The sequence below is a fragment of the Cricetulus griseus genome, chromosome 7, assembly GCF_003668045.3.
Source record: "Cricetulus griseus strain 17A/GY chromosome 7, alternate assembly CriGri-PICRH-1.0, whole genome shotgun sequence".
Lineage (NCBI taxonomy): Eukaryota > Metazoa > Chordata > Mammalia > Rodentia > Cricetidae > Cricetulus > Cricetulus griseus.
Window position 1 is genome coordinate 128,314,360 of NC_048600.1, and position 26,644 is coordinate 128,341,003.

At 46.2% G+C, this 26,644-nt stretch overlaps 1 non-coding gene across 1 annotated transcript; it reads left to right on the forward strand.

Annotated features, from left to right (window-relative positions):
- Nucleotides 1-6,260: 6,260 nt before the first annotated feature.
- LOC113836708 lies at nt 6,261-6,394 on the forward strand. The gene has a single exon (XR_003487152.1). It is a non-coding gene; the product is annotated as a small nucleolar RNA SNORA70 (small nucleolar RNA).
- Nucleotides 6,395-26,644: the final 20,250 nt, after the last annotated feature.

The window sequence follows — 26,644 nt, forward strand, 5'->3', positions numbered from 1 at the left end:
CTTGGGAGGCAAAGGCAGGTAGATCTCAATGAGTTTGAGGCCAGCCTGGTCGACAGAGCGAGTTCCAAGACAGCCAGGGCTACACAGAGGAACACTTTCTTGAAAAATCAAAACAGAAAGAAAGAAAGAGAGAGAGAGGGAGGGAGGGAGGGAGGGAGGGAGGGAGGGAGGGAGGGAGGAGGCTGAGCAAGCAGCACCCTCCATGGCCTCTGCATCAGCTCCTGCCTCCAGGATCCTGCACTGTTTTGAGTTCCTGTCCTGACTTCCCTCAGTGATGAACAGCAACATGGAAGTGTGAGCCAGATAAACCTTTTCCTCCCCAACTTGATTTTTGGTCATGGTGTTTGGTCGCAGCAATAGAAGTCCTCACTAAGACAGCATACCAAATGCCATGCTATAATCACACATTTAAAATCTCTTCCCTCCAAGTCTGAGAGAGCAGACACACTGTTCTGTTTCAAAGCCAAACCTGGGGAAAGTTGCCTGGGGGGTTGGAGATTTAGCTCAGTGGTAGAGCAAAGGCTTGCCTAGCAAATGCAAGGCCCTGAGTTTTAGGGCTCAGCTGGGGGCAGAGGTTGCCTGTCCTTGCTGACTCATGTCTTTGATTGCTAAAAAAAGAATAATTCATTCACTCATTTTATTTTGTGTTTTGCCTACATGTATGTCTGTGTACCACATGTGTGCTTGGTGCTTGCAAAGGTTAGAAAGCATTGGATTCCCTGGAACTGGAACCACTGTGCGGGTTCGTGGAACCAAACCAAGTTCCTTTGCAAGAGCAAAAAGTGCTCTTGCCCACTGAGCCACCTATCCAGCCTCACCATGTCCTCTGGCGGGCCCAGAACTTATGGTCGGTGGTCGTCATGCCTCTGCCTCCCAATTACTGGGATAACAGATCTTCGCTACCACACCCAGCTGAAAACTACCCTGAATATATTTCCACCATCCATAGGAGGACATGTTCAAGGACTACTTGCTAAATTCTGACTCCCACACGAATGCTGTGGCATTGTTACAAGCCTGCATACACTCACACAAATTTTAAAATGTACATGTGGCCCGGTGTTGGTCACGCATGCCTTTAATCCCAGCCCTCGGGAGGCAGGGGCAGGCGGATCTCTGTGAGTTCGAAACCAGCCTGGTCTACAAGAGCTAGTTCCAGGACAGCCTCCAAAGCCACAGAGAAACCCTGTCTCAGAAAAACTAAAAATAAATAAATAAATAAATAAATAAATAAAATGTACAGGTGATATCTCAGTCTCTCTCTCTCTCTCTCTCTCTCTCTCTCTCTCTCTCTCTGTGTGTGTGTGTGTGTGTGTGTGTGTGTGTGTGTCTGTCTGTCTGTCTGTCTTCAGGGTTTCTCCTATAACAGTCCTGGCTGTCCTGGAAATCACTTTATAGACCAGGAACTCACTGAGATCCCCCTGCCTCTGTCTCCCAAGTGCTGTGATTTTAGGTGTGTATCACCATGCCTGCCTCCATTATTTCTTATTATTTCTCAGGTCCCTCTGAGAGGGCACATTCCACTGCTGACCCTTATCTGAGCAACTTGCTCCTGGCAGACAAGTAACTCATGTGGAACTCAAGAGCATCGCTGCCCAGACCTGGAGCTAGAAGCTTCTCATCTCACGCTTGACAGAAAGACCACATTCCTGGGCTGGAGAGGTGACTCAACAGATGGCACTGGCTGCTCTTCCAAAGGGGCTGGGTTTGATTCCCAGCACGCACATGGCAGCTGACGACGGTCTGTAACTCCAGTTCAAGGGGTTCTGAGGCCTCTTCTGGGCTCCATAAGCATTGCACACACATGGTGCACAAACCGCCTTTGATGGCTTTTTTGTTGTTGTTGTTTTCGAGACAGGGTTTCTCTGTGTAGCTTTGGAGCCTATCCTGGCACTCACTATGGAGACCAGGCTGGCCTCGAACTCACAGAGATCTGCCTGCCTCTGCCTCCTGAGTGCCGGGATTAAAGGTGCGCCACCAACGCCCGGCATGAAGGAACAATTTCAAGATATTCACGATAGTGGCTAGTCTTATGTCAACTTGACACAAGATAGAGAGAAGGGAAGTTCAATTAAGAAAATGCGTCCATAAGATTGAGTCTAGAGCCAAGGCAGTGGTGGCGCACGCCCTTAATTCTAGCACCCAGGAGGCAGAGGCAGGAAGATCTCTGTGAATTTGAGGCTAGCCTGGTCTACAGAGCAAGTTTCAGGACAGCTTCCAAAGCTACAGAGAAACCCTGTCTTGAAAAAAAATTGACCCCTGACAGACAGGCTTATAGGGCATTTTCTTAACTAATTTCTTAATTAGTTCAGCCCATAGTGGATGATGTCACCCCTAGAGTGGTCACCCCTCAGTTCTATAAGAAAGCAGGCTGAGTAAGCCATGGGGAGCAAGCCCATAACCCATGGCCCTTGCATCAGCTCCTGCCTCCAGGTTCCTGCCCTGCTTGAGTTCCTGACATTTTCAATAATGAACATGGATGCGGAAGTGTGAGCCAAATACACCCTTTCCTCCCCAAGCTGCTTTTTTAGTCATGGTGTTTGGTCCCAGCAATAATAGCCCTAACTGAGACACTCATGTTGTGGAGCATACATGTCACCATTAATTAGAGAGTAATTAGTGAGTGATACAATCAAGACACTTCTGTGGGAACAGGGAATCCAGCGTTCTAGAAAGGGTGGTTCCGACAGGACGGGCGATTGGAACAGTTCCCTGTGCTGCCGTTAGGTGTCACTCTAGACTAGACCGGCAGGAGCCGTCTTGGCGGTTGTAAAGCTAACTAACTGTAAAGGAATGCTGCTGTTTGGCTCCAAAAATGGATTTGACCTCGCTGCTGGGACTTGCCGCTCTCCGAGTGCCAGGAAACCGCGTTTGCCAGGGCCCAGCCACGGAGGACGGAGGAAATATCCAGTTGCATCCCATGCAATGGAAACCCGGCTTCCCTGGAACCAAAACAGAAACAGGAATGAACAGCCCTCGGCTCTCACCCTCCTCACCTCGGAATCTTTGTTCACCACAAGTCTCAATACTTTGTGGTTCCAAGGGAACATAACTAATATTTTCCCACTTATTTAATAAGCTCCATAGCTGCATTTTTCCCTGCCTTCTTGAGGGAGTGAAACACAGCTTTGACCCCTTTGTCTTTAGGTCCTAGAGCAGGACCTAGGTTCTTTTTACTTCTCAATTGTCATAGGTTCTAGACAACACAGTGGCAAGATCTAGCTAGATGTGATGTCCTTTTTTCTCCTTTCTTTCTTTCTTTCTTTCTTTCTTTCTTTCTTTCTTCCTTCCTTCCTTCTCCTCCTCTTCCTCTTTTTCTTTTGAGAAAAGTTTCTCTCTCTCTCTCTCAAATTTGTAGTTCCCCTGGGTGAACGTGTTGCTGTTTGGCAGGGTCTCATGTATCCAGCATGACCTAGAACTCACTGTGGTCCATGTTGACTTTGAATTCCTCATCCTCCTGCTTTGCCTTCCAAGCTTTGGGATCACAGGCCTGAACCCCCAGGACTGGCGAGTGCCCTTTTATCTGGCAAGGATCTTCAATGTCGGAAGGTTTTATGTCAAAACAAAATAGTACGTATTGTATTTTGTTTACAGTTTGACCTTGGCCCAATATAAACTCTTTTTTAATTAATTATTAGTTTTTCGAATCGGGGGTTTTTCTGTGTAGCTTTGGAGCTTATCCAGGCATTTGCTCTGTAGACCAGACTGCCCTTGAATTCACAGAGATCTGCCTGCCTCTGCCTTCCAAGTGTTGGGATTAAAGGCATGGGCTACCACTGCCCGGCATAAACTCTTTTAAAAAATGTTAGTGAAGCCAGGCAGTGGTGGCACACGGCTTTAATTCCAGCACTCAGGATGCAGAGTCAGGTGGATTTCTGTGAATTCAAAGCCAGTCTGATCTATAGAGCTAGTTCCAGGACAGCTAGGGCTGTTACACAGAGAAACCTTGTCTGGAGATGGGTGGGGGGAGGTTAGCACCCACTTACTGTAGCTCAGTTGGTAGGGTGCTTGCCTAGCAAGAAGGAAATCCTGGTTTAGATTCCCAGCACCACACAAAATTAGCCATGGTGGCACATGCCTGTAATCCCAGTACTCAAGAGGTGGAGGCAGGAAGATCAGAAGTTCAAGGCCACCCTTGGCTATAACCAGTGCAAGGCCAGCTTGGAATAAACAGACTTTTGTCTCCAAAAAAGGGAGGGGCCTCAATTTAAAATAGCATCGCTATTATTACAACTAGGTCATGGCATGGAGAAAATTATCAGTCAGGATCGGTTGGTAAATGAGCAACTTGAAGCAGGCTTTCAAGGGGACCAGGGTCTGCCTGAGCAGGTTGACCACAGAGACAATGATTTGACATAAGGAAAACCAATCACTTTGGAGGTAACAGACATGGTCTATTGGCTGTGCTTTATATAACATAGAGCTAAAGGCTTGAGTTGACAGACTGTCAAGACCATTATGTTTGCCTGTACCCTTCTTATGGCTATACTACAAATAAGGAGACAATGAACTCATAGCAGATTCTATGTGTGGAGTAGGTGTTTGTTTTGTTTTTTCCTATTCAAGACAGGATTTCTCTGTATAGTCCTGGCTGTCCTGGAACTTGCTCTGCAGACCAGAATTCGATCTGGCTTGAACTCATGGAGATCTGCCTGCCTCTGCCTTCCCAGTGCTGGGACTAGAGGTGTATGCCACCAACTCCTGGCTATTTGCTTTGTTTTGAAGATATTTTACATGTACTTTTTTTTTTTTCCCGAGCAGGGTTTCTCTGTGACTTTGGAGGCTGTAAACCAGGCTGGTCTCAAACTCACAGAGATCTGCCTGCCTTTGCCTCCCAAGTGCTGGGATCAAAGGCGAGCGCCACCACAGCCCAGCTTACATTTACTTTTATTTTATGTGTATGAGTGTTTTGCCTGCATATGTATTCCTGAAGCCTTCAGAGTGTAGAATACATCAGATCCCCTGGAATTGGAGTTACAGACAGTTGTGAGCTGCCTTGTATTCGAATTCTGGGACCCAAACCCAGGTCCTTTGCAAAAGCTGTGGTCTTTTGGTTTTTGTTTTTGTTTTGTTTTTTAAACCTTATTTTATGTGCAATGGTGGGAATGTGTCAGATCCTTAGGAACTGGAGTTACAAACAGTTGTGAGCTGCCATGTGGGTGCTGGAAATTGAACCCCTGTCCCCCTGCAAGAGCAGCGCTGTTAACCGCTGAGCCATCCTTCCAGGCCACCGCAGGTGTTTTTACTGCTTAACTGATGAGTTGGTTTACCAACTCTGTTTTTTTATTTTGTTCTTTTTTCCTTGAAGACCCTCACAGTTTAGCCCTGACTGGCAAGGAAGTTGTTACATAGATTGGACCGGTCCTGAATTCACAGAGATCCCCTGCACCTGACTCTATGAATGCTGGGATTGAAGGCGTGCACCATCACACTATGCCCAGCCTGTTTCATCTGAAAATAGAATAGATTCCGGTGTGGTGGTCCAGTGGCTGAGTGGAGTCAAAGTCTCTTTCAGCAATGTACTAAATCGAAGGCCTGGCTGGGCTACACAAGACTGTTTCAAAAAGAAAAACTAAGGTAGGATTGCTTGCCTATTAGTTCCAAGGCTTGTATGTTTTTGTTTGTTTGGTTGTTTTTTTGTTTTGTTTTGTTTTTTGGGGGGAAACAAGGTTTCTCTGTGTAGCCCTAGCTGTCTTGGAACTAGCTCTGCAGATCAGGCTGGCCTTGAACTCACAGAGATCCACCTGCCTTTGCCTCCCAAATTCTGGGATTAAAGGCTTGCGCCACCATCACTGGGTCTGGCTTTGTGTTTTCCTAATCATTTCGTTTTCACCTATCTGAATATGTCAGGTGTGTGCAAAGCCTTTGGAAATGCACAAATCCTTTCTCTGCTCTGCAAGGGTGAAACAGTTGGCTCCCAAGTTTCACAGTTTTTCTGGAGCTGTAAATCAACCAGCTCTCAAATGTTTGGCTCTGCCCAAGACACCAAATCTCCATCCTCTCCCAAATTAACATGAACATTAGATTCTTAGGATAATTAAATCTCTATAAGCATCGTGAGCTAAAAACCAATATAAATACCAGAACTGCTTGGCAACCAGAAGGGACAGTATTACTTCACCCTTATATTTATGTTCGTCAGATGGGAACAGCTTTCGCTTTATGTAGCTATACTTATGTACACACACAGGCAAAGATGCCCTGGGCACGCAGCTTCCACACACGGAAGATGAAGGAGACGTGAAAGGTGCAGCCCATGTCTGCAGCCAATTAGGCCACCAGGTTCCTTTCTTCAGGGGGGCCTGGTATGCAATGGCTGCAAACAGCCTCCTCCTCGGCAGTGTGGGCAGTCTGTTGCCTATCTGAGCCGTCCTAAGGGACTTTGGAGACAGTTTTTCTGGTAGATATTCACACCTCTGATCACAGTGCTGTCCCCAATTTAGATTCCAGACAGGTGTTCAGTGTGTCCTTGGGAAGCTCCAGGGCACAGTGACCAGACCAGGTCATCATGTCCATCTGTACCAACCTGTGGAACAAGGAACATATGTTTGAGACATTCTGTGGGGTCAAGTTCAAGTTTCTTGGCTGTTAGAAGATGCGTATCTCAGAGAAGTGGTTTTCACCATGACTAATGTAGACCGATTGAGAACTTGGGAGTCGAGGAGCAGTCGTCACTGATAACTAACTATGGGGGAACTCTCTGGCTAACCCCGCTGCCCGGGGCAGGTGGCCGCCCTGCACTCCTGGGAGCTTCCAGTGTGCTTCACCCTTTTCAGTAATAAATCCCACATCTAATCTGCCTACAGAAACTAAACAAAACAAAAATAGTTCATGATTCTCTAAGGAGGCAGCCATGGTAAAATGACATCTGAAATCACATCATTCAGGATGCTGCCGCAGGAGGATTTCTGTTTTTGAGGTTGGCCTGGGACACATAATGAAATTTATTGATTTTATTTTATGTGTGAGTGTTTTGCCTGTGTGTGTGACTGTAGAGTGTCGCCTGCTTGCTTAGTGTCTGCAGAGGTCAGAAGAGGGCATTGGATCCCCTGTAACTGAAATTATGGATGGTGGGGAGCCACCACGTGGGTGCTAGAAACTGAACCCAGGCCCTTTGCAAGAGCAGCAAGTGCTCTTACCACTGAGCCGTCTCTCCAGCCCCAATGAGACTCTGTGTGTGTGTGTGTGTAAGTAATATACATGCTATAAGGTGTAACTCTGTGGCAGAGCACTTTTCTAGAATGTATAATATTCTGAAGAGACAAAGGAATGAAGAAAGGAGGAATGGGCTGTGTGGTAGTCATTCCTGATGTTGTCAACCTAAAAGGCTCATCAGTCTGGCCTGGTCTGAAGGCCAGAGGAGGAGAGGCCTGAACCACAAGAGTTAGAGCTAGGAGTTAAACACGGCCATTAGTGGGAGATGAAAGAACTGGGTTAAAGGGGAAAAGTGGGTTTGAGGCAATGACTTAGCTGGTAAGAAGAAAAGCTCTCCACATAAACAAGAGGACCTAAGTGTGGACCACATATAAAAATTCAGGCACAGAATTGCACACCTACCAACTCATATCTGGAGAGGCAGAGAGAGGGAGAGCTTGCAGCTGGCTGGTTAACAGATCTAGTCAAATTGTTGACTTCAGGTTCAGTGAGAGACCCTGTCTCAAAAAAGAAGGTAGAAGCCGGGCCGGGCGTTGGTGGCGCCCACCTTTAATCCCAGCACTCTGGAGGCAGAGGCAGGCAGATCTCTGTGAGTTCGAGGCCAGCCTGGTCTACAAGAGCTAGTTCCAGGACAGCCTCCAAAGCCACAGAGAAACCCTGTCTTGAAAAAGCAAAAAAAAAAAAAAAAAAAAAAAAGAAGAAGGTAGAAGCCGGGCATTGGTGGCGCATGCCTTAAATCCCAGCACTCTGGAAGCAGAGGCAGGAGGATCTCTGTGAGTTCGAGGCCAGCCTGGTCTACACAGTGAGTTCCAAAACAATTCAGAGAAACCCTGTCTTGGAAAAAAACCAAAAAAAAAAAAAAGAAGGTAGAGAGAAATTAAAAAGGGGCATTTAACATTAGCTTCTGGCCTACACACACACACACACACACACACACACACACACACACACACACACACGAATGAATAAATAAATAAATGGATAAAATTTTAACGAGCTTGTCCATATACATAGTTGATAAAGAGTGTCACCATTGGTTCCTTATTGGGAACTAGACATGTTCTAGCTTATTGGGTTCAGGACAGCTCTCAGTAGAATTTTGTTTCGTTGGGATTTTTTTCATTTATTATTAGTGTGTGTGTATGCATGTCATGGCTCCCTACCTCTTCCCCTTTTAAAAAATATGAATGTTAAATACTGGACAATGTTTCTGAGGTTTCAGACCCGATTTCAGTTGGGGTGATTAGATATCTGTTTGAGGGGACATTGGGGACATGTCATCTCTCTTAGCTCCCGTTATTTACACAAGTAAATAACGTATTAACAGTGTGACAGCAAATAGCCCTGTTTGTCCCTTAAACAGATGCCCTTGGGGCTAAAGCAGGGTTAAGTTCACCAAGTCCATCTAATGTAAGATATTATTTGGAAGGCAGCTTTGCTCACCACTATGCCAGCAACACAGGCAAGATCCCATTATGAAGCCAGAAAGATGGTCCTTTGAGGAATGGCACTTCCTACCAAACCTGATTGGCAGACTGAGGTCAGTACCTACCATGGTAGAAAGAGAAAACTGACTCACCCAAGGTGTCCTTTGACCTTCCTACACATGCTTCAGGTGCTTGTACACACACACACACACACACACACACACACACACACACACAAAACCTCAAAGAACTGCATTCTGCCCCATAGAGACGGACCCCAGCAGCCAAGGGAGAATATAGGAAGGGACCCTTGGGTTTTCGATAAGGTCTCCAGTTATTGTCCCCTCTACCCTCTCCTTGGGATCCTCCAGCAGCTGAAGGAGAAACTATGTGACCTCAAGTATCTGTGTCCAGGAGGCAAGAAGAGAACCTAAACCAAGGGGAATGTAGACAATGTGGGCTTGGCCAGTGGAGAATGTCGGGCATGAGCCACTGTCCAGAGTTCAGATCTGCAAGCTTGGCTTAGCCCCTCCCTGTCACCCTCGGTGAAAGATGAAGCCAGGAGACTCCCTGAGAGGGGCTTTTGGCTCTGGGGGTTGTGATTCCTGCTTCTGAATCATATTGCTTTTCTGAGCCCACATGTCTTATTATAGCTAGAACGATTTCATCCTGTCTGGCACAGGCCAGAGAAGTAAATATACTGTCAGAACACTCCCTATACTTAGGGTTCAATAGGAGTGTACAGACAGCTGTTTTTATTATCAAACCACTCAGCCACATGCTTAGCAAGGCATTTTGTTTGTGTCTTTGTTTTTCTGGTACGGGGGTAGAACCCATGGACAAGTACTCTTCCACAGAGTTATAACTCCAAATCTCCTTTTACTACATTTTACTTTTGAAGCAGCATCTCTTTAAGTTGCCCAGGCTAGCCCAGAACCCACTCTGCAGCCCAAATCGACCTTGAACTTGAGACCCTCCTGCCTAGCTGCCCAAACAGCTGAGATAACAGGCTTGCACCACCAGGCCCACCTTGTGACCACACTCCTATCCAGTGCTCTTGAAGAGGAATTTCATTCCAAAGTTGATTTTCTGTTTTTTGTTTTGTTTTGTTTTGGAGACAGGGTTTCTCTGTGTAGAACTGGAACTCACTTTGTAGACCAGGCTGGTTTCGAACTCAACAGAGATATGCCTGCCTCTGCTTCCCGAGTGCTGGGATCAAAGGTGTGTGCCACTACCACCCAGCTGCCTGGCTGATTTTTTAACTCAGTGACTTAATGTGGACTTTTTCCCGTGTGGAAATCGTTTTTTTCAATAATCACAGAGATTTCATGAAATAGATTGTTAGATTTCTTTGGTTCATTTGACAAACTGACACAGTCTGAAATACTAAAAGATGTGGTGATATTTTGTTTGTGGTCTAACAAACAAAACTTGCCTGAAGATCAGAGGGCAGAGCTAGCCACTAGTTAACTATAGGGGCCAGGCAGTGGTGGCACTCACCTTTTTTTTTTTTTTTTTTTTTTTTTTTTTTTTTTTTTTTTGAGATAGGGTCTTTCTGTGTAACTCTGGCTGGCTTGGAACTGGCTCTGTAGACCAGACTGGCCTTGAACTCACAGAGATCTTCCTACTTCTGACTCATGAGTACTGGGATTAAAGGCCTGTGTGCCACCACAGACCCAGTTTTTTTTTTGGGGGGGGTGGCATAAATTTTTAATCTCAGCATTTAGGAGGAGGAAGCAGGAAGATCAGGAGTTCAAGGTCCCCTGGGCTACTTGAGATTGAATCTGTCTTAAAAGAGAACCAGAGCCAGGCCGTGGTGGTGGCTCACACCTTTACCCAGCACGAGGGAGGTAGAGACAGGATCTCGGGCATTCAGTCTGAGGATCCCTAGAGACAGAAGCTCTCACCCGTTCAGGTCTGAGGATTCGGGAGAGGCAAGAAGTAGTGGCTGACCACTCTGCTCCCCTGATCTTTCAGCATTTATCCCGATATCTGACTCTGGGTTGATGTGGAATGACCTTCTGTATGATGCGAATATGTGTTAGCTTTATTGGCTCAGGAATAAAACAGTTTTGGCCTATGGCATGGCAGAAAATAGCTAGGTGGGAAATCCAAGCAGAAATACAGGGAGGAAGAAGGTGAAGTCTGGGCAGCAGCCTCCAGAGAAGCGAGATGTGAGGTAATAAAGCCACAGGCCTCTCGGTGACACACAGAGTAATAGAAATGGGTTCATTTAAGTTGTAAGAGCTAGTTAGTAAAAGCCTGACCCATCAGCCAAATATTTCTAATTTATATAAACCTCTGAGTGGTTATTGGGGAACTGGAGGGTGGGAGAGAAACTTCTAGTTACACCTGGTTTTCATTATTATGACCAATTAGAATTTGAGCTACAATGGACAGTTTGGGGGTTTCCAGCCTTTAACATAGTATATTTTAAAAAGAATGTTAATGAAAATTTCTGGAAAGCTATGCAGGAAATTTGTATTAGTGGCCCTAGGAGATACTGATGGGGAGGTACTTACAGGACAGGGACGGGAAGGGACCAAGCTTCTACATTTTTTTTCTTGGAAACAGAGTTTCTTTTCGTAACAGACCTGGTTGTCCCGGAACTCAGTTTGTAGACCAGGCTGACCTCGAACTCAGAGATTTGCCTGCTTCTGCCTCCTCAGTGCTGGAATTAAAGGTGTGCACCACCACTGCCAGGCCAATCTTCTATTCTTTTCCTCTTTATATTTTTAAAATACTTAGTTGCATGTATTATTTATTCCAATATAAATGATACATTTAAAATTAAAAGCTCATGCCTTTAATCCCAGCACTCAGGAGGCAGAGGCAGGCAGATCTCTGAGTTCCAGGCCAGCCTGGTCTATAGATCAAGCTCCAGGACAGGCTCCAAAGCTACAGAGTAGCCCTTTCTCAAAAACAAAAAACAAATTAAACTTATATTTACTCATCTGTGTGTGTTCCTGCGTGTGAGTGTGCAGGTGACACAGAGCGGGAGTGTGACAGTTCAGACTGTAACTGTAGGAGCCTGTTCTCTCCTTTCTTTCTACCATGTGGCTCTTGGGAATTGAACTCAGGTCATCAGGCTTGACCATAACGACTTTCTGTTGTGAGATGGCCTGACACCAGTGCCCTGATAACTGTGAGGCTTATTCTTAGTTATGAGTGCCCAGCCTTAGCTTGGCTTGTTTCTTGCCAGCTTTTCTTAACCTGAATTATCCCATCTATCTTTGACCTCAGCGCTTTTATCTTTCTGTATTCCTGTATATCTTTCCTTTTCCTTCTTACTCCATGTCTGGCTGGGTGGCCGGGTGGCCGGGTGGCCGGGTGGCCAGGTGGCCGGGTGGCAGGGTGCTGGCCCCTGATGCCCTCCTCTCCTTGTTCCCTTGATGCTCCTTTCCCCTTGGTTCTCCTTCTATTTAGCCTCCCTGCCTGCATCCCTGCCTGTCCTTGCCCCTGAGTCCCTATTGGCCATTCAGTTCTTTATTGGGACCACCAGGTGCTTTAGACAGGCACAGAATCACAGCTTTACAGAGTTAAGCGAAGTCACACATCTGAAAATAATATTGTACCACCCCTTTCCTCACTGAGCCACCTCAGCAGCCATTCACAAATGTTTGATATATCTTTTATATTGTAAAATTCCATGTGAAGTTTAATTTAGCTCTTTTTCTACCAGGTCAGACTCCCCTTTCTTCCCTCCCTCCTCCCTGTCTTTTCCCAGCTCCTTCCTTCACCAACCCCACGTCTGTCCTTTGCTGACCAATGACTATCGGATAATCCTATCAAAGGCCTCACCATCACCCAGAGTCCTACCTCTAAGGAACCCTAGGCTTAGGAAGGAAGATGCCGCACAGGGCATGCCACATCTAAAATTCGGACTCACGTCTGTGTGACCAGACATAGCTCATACTTCCTACGATCTATTAATATCTCAATGGCTATGAGAACGAATAAGTATTAACTATATTGGAAATTTTTCTCACAAATTTAGGCGCTTGTATTATTTAGCAACAAAATTCCAAAAAGCATTAAAATACCTTGGCAGAGTGGTACATACTTTTTGTTGTTGTTTTTGTTTTGTTTTCTCTGTATTGTTTTGGAGGCTGTCCTGAAACTTGCTCTGTAGACCAGGCTGGCCTCGAACTCACAGAGATTTGCCTGCCTCTGCCTACCGAGTGCTGGGTTTAAAGGCGTGTGCCACCACCCGGCTAGAAGTACAAACCTTTAATCCCTTCACTGTAGAGGCAGAGGCAGTCAAGTTTCTGTGAGTGTAAGACCAGGCTGGTCTAAACAATGAGTTCCAGTCTAGCCAGGGCTACATAGTAAAACCCTGTCTAAAACAAGGAAATGGGGGTGGTGGGAGCACTGGAGAGATTGTCCAATGGGGGTGGTTAGGAGCACTTGCTGCTTTTGGAGCCGGCCTGGACTTCATTCCCATCCTTCATGGCGCTAATGCTTGTCTATCTCCAGCTCCAGTTCTAGGGGCTCAGATGCCCTCCTGGCCTCCCTGGGTACCAGCACACCTGTGGTATACTCACACACATGCCGCCAAAATATTCATACACACAAAATAAAAATAAAATCTTTAGTTGGGTGTAGTGAGATATCCACCCCACCCGAACCTGTAGCGCTGACCACACCCCCATTTGGGCGTGGCCACAGGTGAGTCACTGGATGGGGTGAGTATTAGGTCTGGGGTCTGGGCAGGTGGCCTGGCTTGCTTGTTGGGGCCCTCACAGGGAACAGCCTGGGTGGATCCTTGGAGCTGGAACCTGCAGCAGTCACCGGCCTCTTGTGTGAGTGCATTCTCCCCAATAAACTTGACTTAGCCTGTACTGAGTCTTGTGAATCTTGATTCCCATGCAATAGTTGGGTGTCCCAGGTCTCAGGAAGCAGAGGCAGGCAGATCTCTGAATTTGAGGCCAGTCTGGTTTACAAATCAAGGAAAACCTGTCTTGAAAAACAAAAACAAAAACAAAATCATTTAAAGCCCAACTTTAATCCCAGCACTTGGAAGGCAGAGGCATTCAGTTCTCTATGAGTTAGAGGCCAGCCTGGTTCTACAGAATGAGTTTCAGGACAGCCAGAGCTACATAGTGAGGCCCTGTCTTGAAAGAATAGCAAAAAAAAAAAAAAAAAAAAAAAAAAAAAAAAAAAAAAAAAAAAAAAAAAAAAAAAAAAACCATTAAAATTAAGAAATATTATTTCATGTATGGCCCTTTGCTTGATGTCAAATCTGGGGGTGTACACTTTTCACCTTGCATGCAGTCTGTGGAAGAAAGCATGGGTCCTCTGACCCCCACAATTAAATCCTGAACAAGTACCCTCTCAGGGGAGCACATTGTTAGCCATATTCAATGGCAAGGGGACGCTTTGAATTTAGCTAAAAGACAACACCAAGAGACCCAAAAGCTCTGTGTCTGGTTTAAGGGCAAAGCTCTGGGAATCACAGGGACCCCACAGGACAAGCTCCCCCCACCCCCACATTACTAGTTGTTTCTATGGACACAAGAAGAAAGGGCAGGACTACAATAAAAAATAACCAGGCAGCCTGCAATTTGAGAGGAGGCTGGGGAAGGCCAGGTGGAGTAACAGCTGATAGTCCATTGTACAGTGTCACAAAGCCTCTGCCACCCCAAGATAGAAAAGGCATTTTATCAACAGTCATCAATTATGCCAACTTTTTTGTAGTGACAACCCTGACAGGAATCTAGAAATCATCTTTAAATAAACCTGCCTTTCCTCATGTAGCTTCTTCACACTGTCGGGGACGCTTTATAAGAATATCCTTGGTAAACTTTGCTATTCTAAAGCATCGGCACAGGCACATAGCAGGCAAGGGCTGAGCCACGCCCTGGTCTGACTATCAGATAACCTCTCTCTTATGCTCATCCTCACCCAGCAGCCTGGGGAGACACTGCCTTTGATGTGCAGATCCCTGATGCAGCATAGAGCAAGGTTCTGGGTCAGCAGGCTCTGTCTAGAGCAGAGTATTAGCGAACACACATACTTGAGTTTAAATGGTTTTAGTGAGCCAGGCCTTTAATCCCAGCACTAAGGAGGCAGAGGCAGGCATCTTGGTCTCCATAGTGAGTTTTAGGCAGGCCTGGGCTATACAATCAGACCCTAGCTCAGCAAAATGAAGCAAAAATCCATCATGGTAATTCAGTTGGCACTAGAATAAAATACCAGAGAGATTTCTTCTGGCTTCCTTTCCCAACTTTGCATTCACGACGTTCTTAATTTTTTAAAATTATTTTAAATTTGATGTTCACAGGTGTGTTTCCCAAATGTATATTTGTTTACCAAGTGTGGGCAGTGCCCACAGAGGCCAGAATAGGCTGTGTGATTCCCAGGGACTCAAGTTATAGACATTTGTGAGCCACCATGTGCTCCATAGCTATCCAAACCAGGAAGAGCAACCGGTGGTTTTTGTTTGTTTTTCCGAGGAAGGGTTTCTTTGTGGCTTTGGAGGCTGTCCTGGAACTAGCTCTTGTAGAGCAGGCTGGTCTCGAACTCACAGAGACAGACTGCCTCTGTCTCCCGAGTGCTGGGACTAAAGGCGTGCACCACCACCACCCGGCACAGTCAGTGTTCTTAACTGCTGAGCCATCTCTCCAGCCCTGTATAATGTTCTAAAATCAACCATGAAAGTTTGTGGCTGGGAAAATGGCTGAGCAGTTAACTGCTTGCTACAGAAGGATGAGGACCAGAGTTCAGATCCCTTGAACCCACATAAATGCCAGGTGGGCCCTGCCTGTAATCCAGCTCCATCCAGGGGGAGACAGGAGTCCCCAGAGCAAGCTGGCAGGGGCTCCCTGCTGATTGAAAGACCCTGCCTCAGTGAATAAGGTGGAAAAGCAATCAATGAAGATTCCTGACATCAACATTTGGCCTCCACATGCACCACATCCACACACATACAAAGCACACACGTGCACAGCACACACAGTAAAGTGGGGAAAAATTAACTGCACACAAACTAGCAAGATGGCTGGTAAAAGCACTTGCTGTTTAAAACGACAGCATCGCCGGGCGTTGGTGGCACACGCCTTTAATCCCAGCACTCAGGAGGCAGAGGCAGGTGGATCTCTGTGAGTTCGAGGCCAGCCTGGTCTCCAGAGCAAGCACCAGGATAGGCTCCAAAGCTACACAGAGAAACCCTGTCTTGAAAAAACCAAAAAAACCCAAAAAACCAAAAACAAAACCCGATAGGATCACTGGGCAGTGGTGGCACACGCCTTTAAGCCCAACACTCACTCAGCAGGCAGATCTCTGTGTTCAAGGCCAGCTTGGTCTACAGAACGAGGTCTACATAGTGAGTTCAAGGACAGCTAGGACTACACAGAGAAGCCTGTTTTGAAAAACATTAAAAAAAAAAAAAAAGGGTCTAAGTTCAAATCCACACCTATGCAAAAAGCTGGGCATGCAGCGTTCCTGCAACCGCAACACCCATAGGCAGCTAGCCTAGCTGACCTGGCAAGTGTTATGTTCAGTGAGAGACTCTACCTAAAAATAAATAAATAAATAAATAAGGTGGAGGGGCGTAGAGGAAGAGGCCTGATGTGCTCCTTGGGCCTCTGCACATATGCATGTTATAAAGATGTGTTCCCTCCGCACCCCCCCCTCTCTCTCTCTCACACACACACACACACACTAATCACACGTGAGCACAAACAGCCATCAGAATGAGCTAAGTGGGTAAGATGCGCGTGTGGTCGGGACAGGCAGGGGACAGTGTTCTCTGCTAGTGTCCACCTGTCTCCACACAATAAATCTCAACCTCCAGACTATATGCGACTACTGTCATTCCCGTGACCCTGGACATCTGACTTTCAAGTCGAAGCTTAACTCTGGCAGGGGGTGGGGGGGGCATACCACAGTGCACATGCAGAGGTCAGAGGACACCTTTGGAGCCTCAGTTCTCTCTCCACCGTGTAGAATTCAGGAACTGAACTCAAGAGTCAGGCATACCAGGAAGTACCTTCACCTGCTGGGCCAGCTCAGTGGCCCACGGACAAAGACTTTCAGAAATTTGAGCTAAAGGTGCATAGTGGCTGATAGAGACTTTCTTGGACAAATCAAAATTACCCCATACATCGGGTTTTCTTTTTTTTCTCTTTAACCTTTTCACTTAAAAAAAAAAAATTCCCCTAAGGAGAAAAAAAATGCACACCATTTTCAAATGTTCCTTTAAGACAGAGATTAAATATTAAGAAATAAGACTTTGTTGGGCAGAAGTGAGTTTTGAAAGGCCACAAGCTATTGTACTAAGATAATTTCATCTTCTCAATGATTTTTTTCTCTTTTGAAGGGCCAATATCTCTCTCATGGAAAATGTGTATGTTAGAAGAAGGTCAAAAGCTTGTCTTTAGGGGATTTACTTTGTCATCTTTTTTTGGGGGGGATTGTTTTTCGAGACAGGGTTTCTCTGTGTAGCTTTGTACCCTGTCCTAAAACTTGCTCTGTAGACCAGGCTGGCCTCGAATTAACAGAGATCTACCTGTCTCTGCCTCCCAAGAGCTGGGATTAATGGTGTGTGCCACCACCACCTGGCTCAGATTGCTTTCTTATAGAACCCAGGGTCACCAATCCAGGGGTGATACCACCCACAAAAGGCTGGGCCCACCCATCAGTCACTAATTCAGAAAATGCACATAGTCTTGCCTACAACCCTATCTTCTGAACACATTTTCTCAATTGAGGTTCTATCTTCTCCAGTGACTCTAGCTTGTGTCAAGTTGACATAAAACCAGCCGGTACAGACAGTCAGACAGACAGATAGCTTAATTCCTCTTCCTCTTCCTTTGTAAGCATGCAAGAATTCTACTCTTGAACTATACCCCCAACTTAACCTCTGTCTGTCTGTCTGTCTGTCTGTCTGTCTGTCTCTCTCTCTCTCTCTCTCTCTCTCTCTCTGTTGCTCTTCTTTCTTTTCTAGACAAGGTCTCATGTGGCCCAGGCTAGCCCGGAACTCTCTATGTAGCTAAGAGATGACCTTGAGCATTGCCTTTCCCTGCCTCCACCTCCCTGAGTGCTGGTATCAAGGGCATGCATCTCCAAGCTTGGTTTATGCAGTGCTGGTGCTCAGACCAAGGGCTGGCTTTGTGTATGCTAGCATTCTGCCAGCTGAGCCAGAGCAGCAGCCCCCATACATGCATCATTCTTAATTCAAAAACCATGAGTTGTACCCAGCAACTGAAGTTGTTATGCTGAATAGAAAACAAAATAATACAAAACAAAACAACTAAAACAAAAACTGGTGGGTTATGAATGTTTTATTAAGTGACTTTTCCCCTATGCTAACTAAGTAATTTGCTCTTTCTTTGTTTAGTTTTGTTACTCTGAGATAGGGTCTCACTCTGTAGCCCTGGATGTCCTGGAACTCTCTCTGTAAACCAACCTGGCCTCGAACTCACAGAGATCCACATCCCTCTGCCTCCCAAGTGTGGAGACTAAGGCATGTGCCACCACACCTTGCTCATGTTTACTTTTGATAGTGCATAGAAAGGGATCTGTCTAAAACTAACTTCACTGGGACTGGAGAGATGACTCAGTGCTTAAAAGCACTCACTATTCTTTTTGTTTCGTTTGTTGTGTTGAAACGGGATTTCTCTGTGTAGCCCTGGCTGTCCTGGAACTCACTCTGTAGATCAGGCTGGCCTCAAACTCAGAAATCTGCCCTCCTCAACCTCCTGAGTGCTGGGATTAAAGATGTGTACCACCACTACAGGGTTAGCAATCAGTACTCTTGTAGAGGACCTGAGTTTGGATCCCAGCACCCACATGGCAGCTCACAATTGTTTGTAACTCCAGTTCTAGGGGCTCTAGTGCCCTCTTCTGGCCTTCCTGGGTACCAGGCAATCACATGGTGCACTTACACACATGCAAGCAAAACCCCTACTTAATTCATGGTCCCTTTTTACAATGAATTCATCACCACCAGTTGATACCAATGTGACATATATCAGAGGCCCCATAGTCACTACAGGCTTTCTTTTCTCCTGCCATCATGTTCTTAGAACTTTCCACAAGAACTTTAGTCATTTCCTAGAGTTAGTCCTGATGTTATGCAACAGCTACTGCCATTGCAGCCTCTCCAGAGCTCCTACCCTACCCTGGTGGGTTCTGGGGTGGACACCGCCAACCAAATCTCAATCACTTTGGCATCTGCAAACAAACGTCTTTGATGGAGAGGCTCTTCTGTATCCCTGGACTGGCCCAGCTGTTTACCAAGGATAAAGAGAGCAAGGTGGTGTCTTGTACCTTCAAGATAAGCCTGGCTTTTCCTCAGTAGCCTTTGAGCTGGAATGGCACATTGGAATCAGCTAGGATTACCATGGGTGGGGGTGGTAGGCACCTGTTCCCTAAATAGTATGTCCCTTGCCTTGCAAACCCAGACACAAAAGAAAGCAGCTCCTCATCTCTCCCACTGTGAAGGGGGAGATGAATGATTGGCTTAGAGTTTATTTTTGACCCATGGCCACTTACGCCATGAACCTGAGTTAAGCTCTTAGCCTATTTGCCCCGCATTCCTGCCTTCCAGAACACAGAGACAGCACCACTAATTTGTGGCAAAAGAGAGGAGGAGCAGTCTTTGGGGAAAAGCCTTGGAGGACCTGATGTGTGTGTAAACTCAAGGATTTACTACAAGAATTATAAACAGACCTGAACTTCAGCCCAATAAAGACATCCAGGAGTCGTAAAGTTCCTGTGGTTCTTTCTGAGCACTGTGCTAGCCACACCCCACGATAAAATCAAAACAAAACCAAGGCAACAACCTCTGTTTGCTGGCCTTTTCACCCAAGAACATTGCCTGCCCGTTGTGTGTGCTCTGATTTCCCAGGGATGCCGCTGTGTTTATGATTGACATCGATCTTCCAGCCAGCACTTTGCCAAGTGGCCCTTTTGCTGGAGACAGTGGCAAAGCTGAAGGAAATAGTGACAGGTTGGACATCTGATACCGTCAGCTTGGCAAGGGATGGTCGAAATCTAAGCAAAGCAACCTAAAGGAGAGGTCTCGAGCCTTTGAATCTGTCCCCAAAGCAGGCCCTCTCTCACTTCCTGCCTCTGCTCTGAGACACACTGGCCTTGCAGATCCCACTGCCGGCTTCTAATCTGTGTGCCCTGTATCTGAAGATGCAACAGGGTTTCCAGGAGGAGAGACCTATCCCTGTGAGGGGATGCAGACTGTATCCTAAGGTGAGGTGAAGTGCAGCAATCCTAACTGAAGAGTTTGGAAAGGAATTAATTAGTCCTCAGTCTACTTGGCTTCTGGAATCCTAATTGCTTTGTATAAGAATATCATATCCTAAGCATTGACAGCGCCTCTAGCCACCAGCCTGTCACCCTGAAAATCCCTGCCTTGCTTAGCAGGTCACAACTGTCTGCAACTCCAGGATCCAACACCCTCACACAGAGGCTCTGAGGCTCTGATTGACTCTCTCAGGAAAGTGATTTTCAGTAGGAGTCTGTCCCTGGCAACAGGGTGTCCTCTGGGAGTATCACCCACCACTTCTCAGAGGCCATTTGTCACTACTTGGTATACTCAAAGTTGGCCAGGCTCCTGGGTCAAGTAGCTGCTGACTGTGCTACCCAAGACTCTCAAGACAGGGCTGGAGAGATGGCTCTGTAGTTACGACCATGTACTGCACTTTCGGAGGACCAGAGTTCAGTTCCCAGCACCCATATTAGGCAGTTCACAGCTGCTTGTATCTCCAGGTCATGAGAGCTTCTTCTGGTCTCCATTGACACACATGTTCTCTCCCTCTTTCAATTTAATATAATTTAATATGTATGGGTGTTTGACTGCATGTATTTGTGGACCATTTGCATGCCCAGTGCCAATGGAGGCCAGAAGAAGGTGTTAGGTCTCTGGGAACTGGAGTTACAGATGAGCCACTGAGTGAGTCCTCTGGAAGAGCAGTCCATGCTCTTAATCACTGAGCCATCTCTCCAGTCCACAAATCTCTGGCTTCTGTGGGGCCTGCACACACTCAGTGCACATATATACATGCAGCCAAAATACTCATAAATAAAATACATCTTTAAAAAGTAACCTCTAGGAGCCGGGTGGTGGTGGCACACGCCTTTAATCCCAGCACTCAGGAGGCAGAGGCAGGAGGATCTCTGTGAGTTCGAGACCAGCCTGGTCTACAAGAGCTAGTTCCAGGATAGGCTCCAAAGCCACAGAGAAACCCTGTCTCAAAAAACCAAAAAAAAAAAAAAATAACCTCTAGGAGCTGAAGAGATGATTCAATGGCTAAAAACACTGATATTGCTTCCAGGACGAGGATTCAATTCCCAGCACCCATATAACAGGTCACAACTGTCTGTAACTCCAGGATCCAACACCCTCACACAGACATACATACAGCCAAAACACCAAATAAAATAAAAGTATATTAAAATAAATAAATAAATAAATAAATGAACTTGCCGGACTGTGGTGGTACATGCCTTTAATCCCAGCTTTCTACAGGCAGCTGCCTGTGAGTTTGAGGCCAGCCTAGTCTACAGAGGGAGTTCTAAGACAAGCTCTAACGCTACAAAGAAACCCTGTCTCCTTCTTCTTCTTCTTCTTCTTCTTTTTTTCTCGAGACAGGGTTTCCCTGTGGCTTTGGAGCCTACCCTGGCACTTGCTCTGGAGACCAGACTGCTGGCCTAGAACTCACAGAGATCTGCCTGCCTCTGCCTCCTGAGTGCTGGGATTAAAAGTGTGCGCCACCAACGCCCGGCTGACAAACCCTGTCTTGAAAAACAAAAATGTGTAATAATAATAATAACCTCTAGACTAATATGTCAGCTAAACTGGTGATGGATTCCTCCATTCCAGTAGGCAGCAGAACAAAGCAATTGTGAACCTGGATTTTGCACCCACAAGTCTTACAGTCCACTCCCAGGTATTTGCCTAAAATTAGAAGCATGTTCACACTTGAGTGCTCGAAGCAGCTTGAGTCAAAACAGTCACAAAGTAGCAACAACTCCAATGCTCATCCATGAATCGGCATCGCTGTGATACATGCATGCAACAGAGTATCATTCAGAACCTTTTTCCTCCTTGGCCTTCTGAAAGCAAGATGGTTCACCAGCATCTCTACCAGAGGGGTTCTCCATCTTGCCACGTCTGCTCTCACCATCACTGTATGATCTGATCCGGAAACACAGCCTGAACATGTGCTGTTAGTGTTTCCTTTACTACTGGAAGGACACAGGCTTCATTAAGTTGGACTAAGCAATCCCTGAGTGGATTATTCAAGACCGTCTACCCACTGACATAATCATGCTAGTTTTTGTACATAAAGAATATAGAAGTTGAAGGCCAGGTGTTGGTGGCGTACGCCTTTAATCCCAGCACTCGGGAGGCAGAGGCAGGCAGATCTCTGTGAGTTCAAGACCAGCCTGGTCTCCAGAGCGAGTGCCTCAGAAAAAAACAAACAAAAAGAATATAGAAGTTGAAATCCTTCAAAAACTATCACTCAGAAAAATAAGTGGAGTAGTGGTAGATGGTTCAATATGGATAAACCTTGGAAAATGTCACCGGCAGTGAAGGAGACAAGCCGGTAAAGGTCACAGAGTGAATGATGCCATTTACATGAAACATCCAGAGTAGATAAATCCACAAACACACAAAGTAGATCAGTGGTTGCCTAGAGCTGGGGAAGGGGTGGTGTTGGGGCAGTGGAAATGAATGCTAAAGGATATACAGTTGCTCTTTTGTAGCTGGGCGTTGGTATCCTGGTATATAGCTATAATCCCAGCACTTGGGAGAAGGAGGGATGAGGAGAAGTTCAAGGTTACATAGTGAGTTTGGGGCTAACCTGGAGTACAGGGGACCCAACCACAGAATAAGAAATTCTTAATAAATAAATAATAGGAAAGGCTCTTTGATCCCAAGGCAGAAGCAAGGTGACAGAGACTGTGTCAAGACACCTGTGCACCACAGTCACCTTCAGAGGTCAGCATGTGGTGAATGTGGCTTCCCCACCAAGGCTGAGATGACCTACTACAGAGGCTGGACCAATGAGGCACCTAAAACCCGTCACTTGCAGATTCAGACATCAATTCTGAGGTGGAATGCCTAAAACCAAGAGGGCGGCTGCTGCAGCACCAAGTTCATGCTGGTGAGTTCAACTCAGTCTGAAAATAAATGGTGTGGTTTTAAAAAAAAAAAAAAAAGCTATACAACTGACCAAATTTTTTAAAATGACCACTTTTTAAAAATTTACAAAATAATATTAATAATAATAAAACATCCAAAAGCCGGGCGGGCATTGGCGGTGCAGGCCTTTAACCCCAGCACTGGGGAGGCAGAGGCAGGCAGATCTCTGTGAGTTCGAAGCCAGCCTGGTCTACAGAGCATCGAAAAAACAAAAAACAAAACAAAACAAAACAAAAACAAAACAAAAAAAGAAAGAAAGAAAGAAAGAAATAATAATAAAAATAACTTACTTATTTTGCCAGGGGAGAGGGCACACGCTATGAGAACATGTGTGTGGAGGTCAGAGGACAGCCCTTTGGAATTGTTTCTTTCCTTTCACCACATGAGTCTCAGGGTCGAGCTCAGGTCACCAGGCTCAGCACCTTTACCAGCTGAGCCCTCTCACCTGTCCCACACTCCTACTCTAGTTTGCTTTGACAGCAGTTTTCTATGTAGCTCAGGTTAGACTAGAACTCAAAATTCTTCCTGTCCTTGCCTCCCCAGTGCTGGGATTACAGGCAGGTAATTAATTACAGGTGAATTTTATGGCATGCGAATAATATCTTCATAAAGAATTTTGGTTTTTGCCGGGCGGTGGTGTCTCACACCTTTAATCCCAGCACTCGGGAGGCAGAGGCAGGTGGATCTCTGTGAGTTCAAGAGCAGCCTGCTCTACAAGAGCTAGTTCCAGGACAGCCTCCAAAGCCACAGAGAAACCCTGTCTTGAAAAACAGCAACAATAACAAAAAAACACCACCAACAACAACAAAAAAGAATTTTTTTTTTTTTTGAGACAGGGTTTCTCTGTGTAAGAGGCCTGGCTGTCTTGGAACCCCCTATGTAGAAGGCTGGCCTTGAATTCAGAGAGATCTGTCTGCTCTGCTTACTGAGTGCTGGGACTAAAGGTGTGAGATACCACCCACCGCCGGGCTTCAATAAAGGCACACACCTGCACAAGCACACAGTACATATGAATGGCCCTGGCCTCTGACATCACACTGCCTGCAGGGAACCCTGTCACAGGACACAGTGAATGTGCTACTTAGACTTACTCAGATTCAGTTTTCTCATCTTTGAAAATAAAGGTGACAGTTGTTATGTAAAGATTTGGAACACACATAAGCCCATGGTCAAACTCAGAATAAGGGTTAACTATGCAGAGTTAAGACATGGAATCAACCTTATGACCAGTGACAGATAAAGAAAATGTGTTATGTCTACACTAGTGGGTTATCCTTTAACCAGAAGGAAGAATGAAACCCTGTCATTTGCTGCAAAATCGAGGCAGAGGTCAGTATGCTAACTAAAATAAGCTGGTCACAGAGAGACAAATACTATATGCGGAAATTAAAACAAAGTTATTCTGACCAGGTTTGGTGGCGCACGCCTTTAATCCCAGCACTCTGGAGGCAGAGTCAGGCGGATCTCTGTGAGTTCGAAGCCAGCTTGGTCTACAGTGGGAGTTCCAGGATGGGCTCCAAAGCAATACAGAGAAAGAAACCCTGTCTCGAAAAACCAAAGCAACAACAACAAAAAACAAACAAACAAACAACGACAAACAATAACAAAGTTGATCTGAATGTGGAAGAGTGCTGATTGCAGGTAGCAGAGGGGGCAGAGGAACACAGAACTGGACACAATGTAGAACTGGATACAATGTAGAACTGGATACAATGTAGAACTGGACACAATGTAGAACTGGATACAATGTGGAGCTGGACACAATGTAGAACTGGACACAATGTAGAACTGGATACAATGTAGAATTGGATACAATGTAGAACTGTACACAATGTGGAACTGGACACAATGAGGAACGTGTACCCGCTTGTTTGAACACTCGACAGGGTCTTACTCGTAGCCCACACTAGTCTGACACTCACGATGTGACCCAGGCTGCTCTTGAACTTGCAGCGATCCTCCTGCCCACGTGTTTGGATTGCAGGAGTTAGCCACCATGTCGGTCTCATTTGCACACCACCTGGGAGGCCCTTCACAGACGCATTTGCTGAAGTGATATGGCTGTGTGCTGGGCACCGCTCTGGGTGCTTGGAAAACAGCAGCCACTAAAATGCACGTGGTTTCCTGCTCATAGGAAGCTTGGATCCCTGTGGAGGGAGCTGGGTATTAGCCCATGAATACACAAAACAGGGCAAGTGGGGATCAGTATTCTGAAGAAGAAAAGGTTAGCCTTAAAGAGACTGGGGGGTGGGGTATGTTAGGTCGGAGGTCAGGGGAGGCATCTCAAGAGGAGGGGACATTCTGAGTGTGGAGAACTCCTGGGGATGGCAGCAACGGCTGCAGGAACAACTGCTGCGAAGTTCCTGAGGCAGGACAGTGTGGGCATGTTAGCAACAAAGAAAACAAGCCAGTGGGTGGGAACAGGAAGCGTGGAAACACAGCAGGGCCTCAGGGCTGGGTGAGAGCACCCTCCGGGATGACTGACTCCCTGAGTGTCCTGTCCTGCAGTCTGTAGGGATGGTTCTGCATCCAATAACATGAGCGATCCCACATCACCTCGAAGCCCCTGCTTTGTTCTTACTTTCATGATGTTCTCAAGGGAGCCAGCAGCTCTGCCCTGAGGTCAGACAGATGTAGAGGGGCCAGGAGAAGGGGACAGGGGCGTCCTACCATCTAACCGCATTTGATTTTCAGGGCACCTGGCTTTTCCCACCTCAACAAGCTTTCAGACAGGAGTTAGAGAGATGGCTGGGTGGCCAACAGTACTTACTGCTCTCACAGAAAATGCAGGTTCGATTCCCAGCGCCACTCTGAGTGGCTCACAACAGTACCAAAGGTCTGATGCCCCCTTCTGACCATCTCAGGTTCCTGCATACATGGGGTATGTATACACATATAAGAAATCTTTTTTTTTTTTTTTAACTTACTGGAAAAGCTTTCAGATAACTATATTCCTGTTACCATTTTTTTTTTTTTATTGTTCAACTTTTATTTTGAGATAGGGTCTCGAGTAGCTCAGGCTGGCCTCATACTCCCTAGATAGCTGAGGCTGGCCTTGAATTTCTGATCTTCCCATTTCCTCCTAGGAAATGCTGGGATTATAGGTATGGGCCACCAAGTGTGTGGGTGCAGGCAAGCATGCATGTAGAGGCCAGAAGACAACCTCAGGTGTCATTTGTTCCTCTGGTGCCTTTTTTTTTTTTTTTTTTAAGACAAGGTTTCTCAACACCCTGGAACTCAACCTAGCAGGCTAGACCAACTGGTTGGCCAAGAGTCCCAGGGATCTGGCGGCCTGTGCCTCCTTGGTACAGGGATTATGAACACACCACTACACCTGGATTTTTGTCTTGTGTTTTTACTTTTTTTTTTTTTTTTTTTAATGACTGAGGGGAAGGAAGCCAAGATGTCATGTTTCAGCTTCAGGGCTGGGTGTTCACAGTGGAGGACTGGAGGGAGCACTTCTAGGGAAGAAGCTGTGAGTGTGCATTGCACAGGCAAGTTTGGGCTGCTTATTAGAGACATGCACATGGAGGAGTCAGATAACCAGCTGGACAAAGTAAAAGAACTTCAGGAGAGAATACAAGACTCACGAATATGGGCCTCATCACCTTAAGACCAAGGAACTAGAAGCAAGATGTGGTGGCTCACACTTGTAATCCTAGCACTTAAAATGCTAAGGTAGGAAGACTGCCATGAATTTGAAGCCAGTTTGGGCTAAAGAGTGAGTTCTAGGCTAGCCTAGGCTATAGAGTCAGACCCTGTCTCCAAAATGAATAAAAAAATGAGAGTAGATTTAGTGGATTAGAGAGATGATGGTAGACAAGAGGAGGCCCCAAATACAGTCACTTCTTGGAGACAATTACAGGGCAGGCAGGTGAAGACAATCAGAGGACCA